General features: G+C 34.0%; 1 protein-coding gene across 2 annotated transcripts in view; it reads right to left on the reverse strand.

The window, feature by feature from the left end:
* Positions 1 to 816, reverse strand: part of LOC106118217 (uncharacterized) — a 127165-nt gene extending 126349 nt beyond the window's left edge. For both annotated transcript variants that reach the window (XM_013312800.1, XM_013312799.1), the window contains exon 1: positions 279 to 816. The gene's annotated coding sequence lies outside the window, so the exon portion shown is untranslated. The remainder of the gene's footprint in view (positions 1 to 278) is intronic.
* Between the last annotated feature and the right edge of the window lie 10224 nt (positions 817 to 11040).

Below are 11040 nucleotides of genomic sequence, written 5' to 3' on the forward strand. Positions count from 1 at the left end.
TCCTCTTCTCTTCCTTTTGTTTCTGTCATAAAGATGGGTCATAAAGATTCTGTTAAGATATTTATTTCATAAAATATAAAACATACACAGTTAATTAAATAGTATGAAAATACAAACCACCAGAGATTTAGAATACCCACATTTTATATCTCTGCAAATAACATTTTAAAAGTGTGAAAAGCGTTCACATAAATAGATTTACAAAAGAATCAACACTTAACATATGATTAAAAATACAGATATCATTAAAACATTAAAAAGAAGAAATTATCACTTACCCGTAAAAGAGAACGCCAAGGATCTAAACAGGAGAGTTGACGGACAAAATGTTGCAAGTGGTGTCACAGCGGACAGTTAGCACAATGCATATTCCCAAGGTAAACAAAGATTACGTAAATTCAATCCCACGCACGCACGTCACCCGATCGATTCTCAAACTTTTGAATACGCCCACTTAAAATTTTACAAGATCAACCGCTGGACTCAGTCGAGCCGTTACAACACCGCATCCAAAGCACAACGATGTGTCGCTCCCCTGTGCCCTTGAAGCCGTACAGGTTATGTTATCGATAAAGCACAACACGCGCACTGACAGTTCGGCCAAACAATCACTGAAGAAGTTGCGAGTCGATCCCGCAGAGTACGTTGAATGAAAATGGGAATTGTTTATAGTTTATGAGTACCGGAGCGTGCGGTATATTGCGAAAACGAAGCGATCCCTGAATAACAATAACGGAACATTCATCAAAACAACACTAACGACCCTCGTGGTCGCGGGTCGGGCGCAGACTGCGGCGCGAGTCGCGAGGACGCCGCCGAGCGTGTGGCGACTGAGCGGCCCCGCACTCCGCACCGGCCGGCGAGCCTGCCCCGAGCCCCGATCCCCATGCCCCGTGCCCCGTGCGCGCGCCTCTCCATACATCGCATCAAACAACAAAACATTACCTTATCACTTTAATTCAATATTTCTCCTATCTAAACATTTAGATAAGTGAACAAATCCCAAGCATGATGTAGGAGTATGTCATTTTCCTCACTTGGGTGGTCATCCAGGTGCAACAAATGAAATTGGAAACTATATCACCTACATCTAGTAAAGTTGGTAAACAAAGCTGATCATTAGTCTGTCAACTTTTTAAGTGACGTCACATCGGCGGGGTATACAGAAGTAAGTTAATTTTAAATGCTAATATGAAAATTACACACTATCAAAATGAATGCCATTTACTTACTATATTTATATAAAAAATATTGCTCAAATACCTTCCGTATATTGTCACCAAATTTCAAATAACTTACACATATACTCATATAGAACAATAGAATTTAGCACAATGTTTCCCTAATTAATTATTTTTTTAAATATTTCTATCAATTTCATTGTTAACATCTAAGGTTCGGGATATTTACACGAAACATTTTAGTGTTACTGCAATGTATAACAATACAATGTTTATAAATAGTAAAAAATGTATTTAGTTTATGGACGTTTCTGTTTAAAAATGTAAAAACAATAAATTGTTAAATTTTACAATATAGAAAAGTATCTTACATGCTTTAATTTTCTTTCATTTCTTCGAAGTACGAACGGCACAATATTTACGGTCTATTCTTTTAATTCTAATTAATGTTTTGGACATTTCTTATTTTAAATTATCTCTGACTAGTCGTAAAGTTTTTTTTCTCAACGCCAGAAATATTTTTTGTGTGAACTGTACCGGTGATTCTAAGAATGTTCCTTTCAATCCGATCTTCAAGTCTCAGGTAAAGTCATTGATGATTTTTTTTGGTAGACATTTAAGTTCCGATATAAACATAAAGTTTTCTTCAGTATCAAATTCCAAAGAAAAGTAGTCATAATACTAAAAGTTATAACGCTTCCGTTCCTTGAGAAATCTAATTGAATCGAATTTGAATTTGTAAGAAAGGTCAAATACTAAATAAGTTACAAGGCACATGGCAATTTTTCTCAAATTTCTGAAACTGGAATCTCGAAGGCTACTTGTACATCAAGAAATTCACAATAAAATTGCTTTGGTGTTTCAACTAATTTTAATAGTTAAATTGACAAATTAATACGAATTTAATTTGAAATTTCGGCAAATACATAAAATTACATATTTTAACACTAGAAATTATAATTAAACTCAGATATATTAAGATGAGAACTCATTCACAGTATTATTTTGTTTTCCTAAAGCTATTACAATAACTCCATTATTCAAGTGTCACTTGACGGAAGCGGGTTACATTTATCAAGAAATATTCGTGACGTCTTTTATTCCAGAACGAATCTTTATATGAAGGTATTACAAAAGAAGAAAGAAATGTACATAACAAATGATATTCGGTAACCAAAGAAGAGAGTTAATAAAGAAAATGAGAGAGTTAATGTACCAACTTATTTGACGTAAACTGTACGTAAAGTAAATTAATTTCATCCAGATATTGCTCAAAAATTTCAATGTTAAACAAACGCGCTATATAAATCTATCAAATAATTTGACAAACACGTAATATTTGACAAAAATAATTTATTCGTTTGACAAGATCTTTACAGTTCATTTAAATATATTTTATTAACACGTAATTACAGACAGTGTGATATCGAATGTAAATAATAATTTCGGAATGTTTCCTAATTAGCACAGGTCCCAACCTTGATTCAGTTAACAGGAATATTTGACGGGATCCGCCGCCGAGCCGAGCGCAACTCATCTGCGGCTTATTTCCTGTACAGACACGGCTCAGACGTACCATTTACATACTATATTTATAACTCTAAATGCAGGTATTTATATCAGGTACAATAAAGAGATTATTTAAAGTAAATTGTCAATATTACTTATTGAATCCCAAGCGACCTTCCACGTTTAATTTCAAAAAATATTCTGTTTTAATTACGCTTATTTAATTTAATAATTTTGCACAACAACAATTGCAACCCCTATATTAGAATTAATTGTAAATTAAAATATCGCATTAAATTGTCGTCGCATGTAAAATACAAGCGCGAAACACCGCGTTCTCTGTACAGAAAATAAGTTGTTTCTAAACTGTTGTTAGTTGCATTGCATTGTGAGAGCGCATGACTCTCATTCATCTTAAACCTTTTCAGACGCTTGCTTTAATTCCGGACGAGGCGCTAGTGCCGCGCTGCGTTGCGGAGTACACGGTCCGGGGGAAGGGGAGGGACATGGAAACGCTCATTTGCATTGCAGCTCGCAGCTCGTAGCCCCCGCACCGCCGCGGACCCGGTATTTATCCAGTGTTATCCTGCCGCATAATAAGAGAACACCGCTTTGACTCGCAAACCCGCCGAGTCGCTATAAAACTATAATCCTTTGAAGGAAAAAACATGGAATCTCTTTAGAGAATACCGTTAATTAGCTAAAGTACACTAAACACACGAAAGAACTATTTATATATTACTTGCGCAGCTTTTATTCTATAACTGCAATTAGAAATGTAGAGTTTGATGGCATTTTATTCTTAAGTTATTTAATTCTTAAAATAATTCAACTTCTTTCTACTTTTAAAAATACGATAAGGGTGCAAAGGATTGATGGGAACCTTAATAAAAAGAAGTCACGGCCCCTGGACATCTGCAACAGGAGAGTCACCTAAGTTGCGTTTACCTGACTTCAAGAAGAAGAGGTACGCTCTCTTCTTAAAGGACTTTAGGAAAGGATCATTATCTACGAAGGTAGAAGAGGATGTGTTGAAGTTAAATGACTAACCATGGGTTTCCAAGACCAAAATCTCAGTTTAAAACATATTGTTATCTCTGGTTAGAGATAATGACAAGGATGACGATATTTCATACAGATATTCTGATCTCGGAAACCAAAGTTCAATCTTGCCTAATAAGCTATAAGTCTGGACTAGCTGAAATATTATCACTTGATTCTTGGAAAAATCCAAGAGCAAGTACACAAACAAGTAAACAAAAATTATCCGAGTGTACTGAAAGTACTTAACTTTGGTAGCTTTTGTAAACATTCAATATTGTTCTTAGTTAAATAGTTTCAAAGGTAACATTATAAATAGTAATAAGAAGTTATCTACATCGGCAGTTTCATTTCCTCGGCGCTATCGCATTTCAGGCTACGTCGCCCCTTTTATTTGCACTTCTTCGTAAAATTTCTAGTTAGCGCAGAGATGGGTTTTTACGTGGCAAAGTGATATTCTTAGGTATAAAATAAATGGAATAACATTTTTCAGGGCGAACGAAGATAGTACTATACTATTCCAAAACTTATAAAGTTTTGTGGTACACTAAGGAACTATTATCAATCTATACATTAATACTAAAGTTATTTCTTATAAATTGTATTTTAAGAGTGCTTCAACGTAGCTTCGCAAGGCTTTCTAGTACCGCTTTTTGCTAGTTATTATATTTGCACGAGAATACTTGTTTATGTGTCCTACTCTATAAGAACATTCGTTTTAAAAATGGTTCAAGGACTTTTTTTTTTTTTTTTTTTCACGCTACGATATGAAGGCGAGTTAAAATAAAGTTTTTACAATATTTAATGTTATATTTAATTAGTTTTATCTAAGAATAAGGCAGTACATATATAGTCTGCTATTTATACGATCCACAAGAAATTCGTAGTATGGAATGGTGCCAACAGAGATACGAACGGCGATGTTCAAATGCTTTTATCGTCGCCATGCGGGGTGACGAATCTTATGTCCTTTCTATGGAAACTTATAACTAAAAATAATTTATAAGAAATTGCAAAATATCCTTCGTTATAACGTATATCAAACAAACAATTGGTATAATTTGTCTTTCTTATTTTGTTTTGTATGCAATCGAAAATCACATACATATGTACATCTTTTTAACAATCTTACCAGCGATCAGGAGATCGTCCATTAGTAATTTACTTAGGAAAATTGCATATCAAACGAATACATTATTATTTTTAAAGATTAGGTGAAAATAACAGGACAAATGTGTGCGTAGTGATATTTGGCTGTTATTTTTATATTTCCAATTACTTAAGGTAAAAAATTAAGCATTCTTAAGGATGAAGTAATACTTACAATATACTTGAGGTGTGCGATAGCGTGGCACCTCGCTCGATGGTCGTTGACGTCACTCCTGAATCCTGAACAGAAGTGGGTGGATTGTTACACAATGCTTTCGCAACACTTAAAAATCCTTCATTCTATAGCTTTATAAAATAAACCTATAGGTATTTTGGTGACTTTTTTGCCTTATAAGTAGTATTTGTCGTGAGTAATAATGGCTTAAGGGTTTTGATGTGTTTTAATTCAATTCCACGGCGTATCACAATGATACATATATAGGTCCGACAGGTTTATCAGTTTAACTTTTTATAATATTATATAAGGTGGCAAGCTTGCAAGCGGCCATGTGTTTTCCCTAAAATAGTGAAACGACCGCTGCACTTAGACATCTCCAACAAGTCGATGCGTTATGTTAAGTTGACGGAGGAGGGGATGAAGTGAAAGAGGCTATTTCCTTTTCCTGCATGTCTCTACCCCGTAGAGTCTAATTCCCCTTCCCATCTTTGGATGAACGATGGACTAAAATTCACACTTTCACACTCATCAGTCGGAACGAGAAATGAACCGAGATTTTTTTTTTATTTTTACAAAATAAACTCCTCGACAGGCTAAAATAATTAATCAAATTGTTAACTATCAGTTAACGTTACTATCAGTTAACGTTACCATCAGCTAAACTAATTATGGCTAGATCGATGGGCGCAGAGTAAACACATAAATTAGTTATGATGAATCTATCTCTCCTGCTGACCACAACTATAGGTAAGTACTTGGATTTCTGTATGCATATGGCTCGGCTTTGTTCTAATGAATGCTATCTTAATACACCCGTCTGAGATCTTAATGTAAAGTATATAGGCTTATGTATGGATGATACATAAGCCTGTATACTTTATACAAACCGAAAGATAAAACTTAACACTTAGTTACTTTTGTTTTCTACAAATAAAATATCAATGTTCCATTATTGTTATCGAAGTTAAAAATGTTTCAAACATTAATTTTAAATAACGCTAAAGGACACTCGAAATCTATCAATACTTAATTAGGTTAGAAAAAAATAATTCCATTAAAAAGGTCCGTATTTATTATTAAACAAGATACTAAAAAAGGCTCGTGGCAGAATGCGTAAGGCAACTTTGGTCCAATTTGATAAAAAAAAATGGTGTACGTTACAGAAGGGTTTTTATTCACGTCCGAAGATTTCACTAATAGCGATCCCGAACGCCAATTATGCGAATTAAACACTCGGGTCTCACTTGGGCGTCTCTGGTTTTCATTTTTAGATTTTTCTACTTATAAATTCACGTTTTTATTTACGGTAAACGCATGAGTGGCAGTTTTTTATTTAGAAATGTTGTTTGTTTAAGCTTCGAGCTTTATTTTAAACGTAATTTAAATTCGAATTAGACTACATTTGTAATTCGATAACATCTATTAAGGACATAAGGATATACAAAACCCTGCCAACAAGAAAGGAGTAGAAATTTGTTTTGATAAAGAACAGACGTTAATATTACTTGAAGACTAAAATTAAAGTAGGAAATAATTATGCTGTTGCCATATTCGAAGTAAAGTGCTATAGAGCAAAATGCAGGCCTCCATTGAAGGTTAGAGTGAAGTATTTAATTACCAAGAGACGGTCAGACGGCCGGGACGTAGTAGGCCGCCGGTCCTTTCGCATTTATTTCGGGCACAGTCGCTTCCTATAACCATCTCCGCTCCTAAATTACTTTCGGGGTAGATTAAGTTATCTGCTGTACGACGTCGGGGAGAAAATAATATTACCAAATTAGGTAATGAGAGTAATTAATGATTTACGTTGGTACGCTTAAATATCTACAATATTACTGAAGAGTTTGCGATTTCTGCTCACTGGGATTGGACCTGATTAGGATACAAAATATATCAAAAAAATTGCTAAAATAAGTACAGTTTTTACTCAGTTTTTCTATACTAAACTTTTACTATTTTTTCACAGTATTATTTTATTACGTTCGTATTATAAATACCTTTAAATTAAATTTAATAAGGTAGCTCATTTAAATGTTTCTTTGTGCGTGTGATAATATCAGATATTTATAAGCTAAGAAAGTGGAAAGCACGTGTGAGTTTATATTTTATTCATTCATTCTATTTACGTGCGCTTCCTCGGTACGGATATATAGCTGTATGCTTGGAAACCTCACCAATTTTTTTCAAAACGAAGACACTTTTATTTTGTGATAAAACAACATTTTGGTATTTTGTCAACACATTAAATCGCATCGTGGAATCGATAAATACGATATACAGAATCCATTTGTTCCATTTTTTTAAGGTGAAGAATTATCACTATTTCCATTATCAATACAAAATTAAATAACCTAATCTTACTAATATTATAAATACTTGGATGGATGGATGTTTGTTAGAAGGTATCTCCAGAACGGATACATGGATCTCGGTAATATTTGGCATGTAGAACATAGTCTGGAAGAACACATAGGTTACCGAGTTTTATTTCGCGCGGTCAGAGTCGCGGCCGTCGGCTATTATTTAATGGAAACTTAAATCATTAAACTCAAAAGAGACGCAATAAGGAACTATTAAAATATAAATTGTAAACTCTAGGTAAAGCTAAATAAACATTGTAGGCAATTGTGAGAATAAGTAAGGATGTACACAAAAGCAAATGATAGCAAGTGAGATAAGTGAGAGGTAAGTGAAATGAATAGATTCACACTCGCACTCGTCACTGAATGCCACGTAATTGAGACTGATTCAGTGTCGCTTCTTTATAAAATTACAACTCTTTTGGTCACCGACAACATAAACCAAATATTACGACATAAGTTACTGCAATCATATGACCGAATGAATTGAGATATATTTTTAATGTCAATTACCATTAACTACTCATACTGCTCTTTCTAGTCTAGTCTCTAGTATGTCTTATATATTTAAGATGTAGGTTTGTAGAAGTATGATTTCATGTAACCTTCTATCGCCTTACGGCTTCAATAATTCAGAAGAATAAGAAGTCGTTCTATTATATTAGTATTTTTCCTTGAAAAGAAAGGTACAATCATAACTTGGTATCATAATATATTTAACTTTGTTTTGCTTTGTTAATTTCCTCATGATTTTATGTTTATGCTTGCTTATCATTCTGTCTAGACTTACCTCCTATCACAAATAGAGGCTTTTTAATGCTAATAAAGGGCAAATAAGTCTGTATCCTTAGATTTAAAATACTCATTTTCATTGTTAGCCTATCCATCTATAGTTCAAATAATTTTTTTCATAAGCTTAAGTATCGAGTTGGGATACCTATATGATAATATTCTAGATCTCGTTCCTCGCAAGTTTCGCGAACGCTGGGGTTACTAGTTCAATATATGTTAATGTATTCAAGAGGTATGCAGTTCTTCAGTTTACATATTTTAACCTGCTGTTTTACTATATGCAAATTGAACAAGAAACACGTTACAAAATCACGGTCTAGTGCTTTCACCTTAATTAAATTGGCATTCTCAGAACCCTTAATGTGGTACCTTATGAACCATTAACGTTAAAATGAATAACCTAAACCCATATTGCGTGTGTGTGCATTTTAATCAGGTATTTACCAAGAAAGGAAATAAAAAATGTTAGATTTTTTGCTTATTAAGGAACTTTATTCGAAATCCTATCGTGCAACATCACGATATTAAGAACACAAATGTAATCAACTATTATTTTTACAGTTTGTGAAAAACGCTAATGCATATAGAATTAAATTCTTGTTGCAACAAAAATAATCTTTTACCGCAAAAGAACTAAATAAGAAGGCAACCGGCTGCAACGTAACCTTTTAAGATAATTAACGAAATACAAGTTAAACCGGTAAAGAGTAAAATGCCTCTGAAAATTTAAGGGTTTGTGGAAACGGACTTGCTCCTTTTTTAAACTATGAAGCCATTTTGAAATTATCACAATTATCTCATTAGTCGCTACAAGCTGGTATTTCGGCCTTTTAAAATGAAACCGAGATTTTCTTAATTGTAGGGTTATAAACGTTTTTTCTTTTTATAAATATAACCTTTTGGTTTCAAGTATTGTTACAATTTTATACGACCACAGTGATGTACATTTAAAAGTTTAAAGGGAGTAATATTTACACTAAGCCCTCATTCAACGAACGCTTTTTTACCGCGCGTTGAAAAATCAATCAATTAGAACAACTGCTTTTCAATGTATCTGTTTATACGGCAGTGCTTTTAAAAACATGCCGAGACGACGAATTTTTTCGCGCAGTGTTGCATTTTGAGCGTTGAGCGAACAGAACAACTTTAATTTTAAAATGTTCGTCGGTCAAGATCCGCCAACGCCTTCGTCAACGTCGTTAAATGCAGCGTTAAAAAAACGCTCTTGCGGAACTGAGTGTCTGATTAAGTAAACCTTAATAAGCATGAATGTTACAAATACTAATGGTCGTAGTTAAAAGATATCTTGGGGTTAATGACAATAAAAGCTATTATAACTGCTTTTATTTCATTTCAATATGCCTGGAAACATTTTCACCTATCAATTAAATTGGCACATTCCTCGATAGCTTAATAAGGTACGTGTTTAATTATGGTAGAAGGGGATTAGTTAGACCCTTATGTGCCTTTGCTCTATTATGTGTTTCATGCGCAGAATAAATATTTGCAACTAGCAAATATGTATTGTAGGTGTGTCGATATTGAGTTTCTTTGGTAAACCAGATAGAATTTTGTGCATGTCATTTAGTAAAATTTAAGCCTTTGTGTAAACAAACAGATCTTAGAAGAATTTTATAAATCACATATTTAAGTAAAATAAAAGAAAAACTTTATAAAACATACCATAAGTTGGTTTAGTGACTAAAATGATAGTTTAACTGAAAATCAGTAAATAATATAATGTTTTCATGTAAATAATATAATATTTCGTACACTTTTTTATTTCGCGTAGACGAAGTCGCGGGCGACCTCAATGGTACCAACACTACTTATTCATAAATAAGTGTAGATAGATATAAACATATCAATGCTGTAGCGGTATGTAAATACAAAAAAATTAAATATTAATCGTCGGGATATCTCATTACCATCAAGAGCAAGGACAGGACGAGATTACACATGAGATTGCAAAATGGAAACAATAGCTGGTGTATTCAGTAGTGCGACGCAGCATATTTTGTGTGCGCGCCCCGTCAGCGTCGAGTGTGGCGGGCAAGAAAAATGTTGGGCGGGCGCGGGGCGGGTGCCGCGGTGCGGGGGCGCGATGTCAACGACCCGACTGCACAGACTTCACAAATCTTACATTACATCACACACCACCATCGCACCATCGCTCCGACAACTGTATTTGCACTCGATACTAAACGATAAACCTACTTTCGTCTATTAAATACAATAGCAAATAAAGGGATGTGTTTTCCCCCTTTTCCTTTTCGTCAGTTACGAGTGGAATGTATTCAAAGTGACACTCGTACTGATGTTGTTTATTTGACAACATGTACTTGGAAAGGGAGAATGTGTTTTATGTATAAAAGGAAAGCTTTTCCTGTAAGTATATAAATAATATGCAGGTTACATTTCAATCCTATGTTAAGGGTTCCGTGTATAACTATGTAATATTCTGCTTATCAGAATAAGAAAACCATGAAGTAGTAATATTAACAATTTGAAATTCTACTCTTATAGTCAAAGATTAGACTTTGAGATGGCTAGTCTACTTATACTTACTCTTTGCCTAAAACCAATTTAAAAAATACGAAAAAACTTAAGAAAACAATTGACAAATACTCATTACGTAAAACACATTCATATTTTTAATGGTGTCCAAAATAAAGGGAAGGAACAATAGCCAGCCAGTCATAAATCTGTCTCTAGAGACTTCTTGTAGCTGAAGCTATCAATTATTCAGTCCGACGGGCGCGGTGCGAGGTTATGACTAATGGTGGATAACATCTTGCGTCTGGATAAGGTAAAAAGGGTAAAAAATAAA

The sequence above is a fragment of the Papilio xuthus genome, unplaced genomic scaffold (assembly GCF_000836235.2).
Source record: "Papilio xuthus unplaced genomic scaffold, Pxut_1.1 DF827597.1, whole genome shotgun sequence".
NCBI lineage: Eukaryota > Metazoa > Arthropoda > Insecta > Lepidoptera > Papilionidae > Papilio > Papilio xuthus.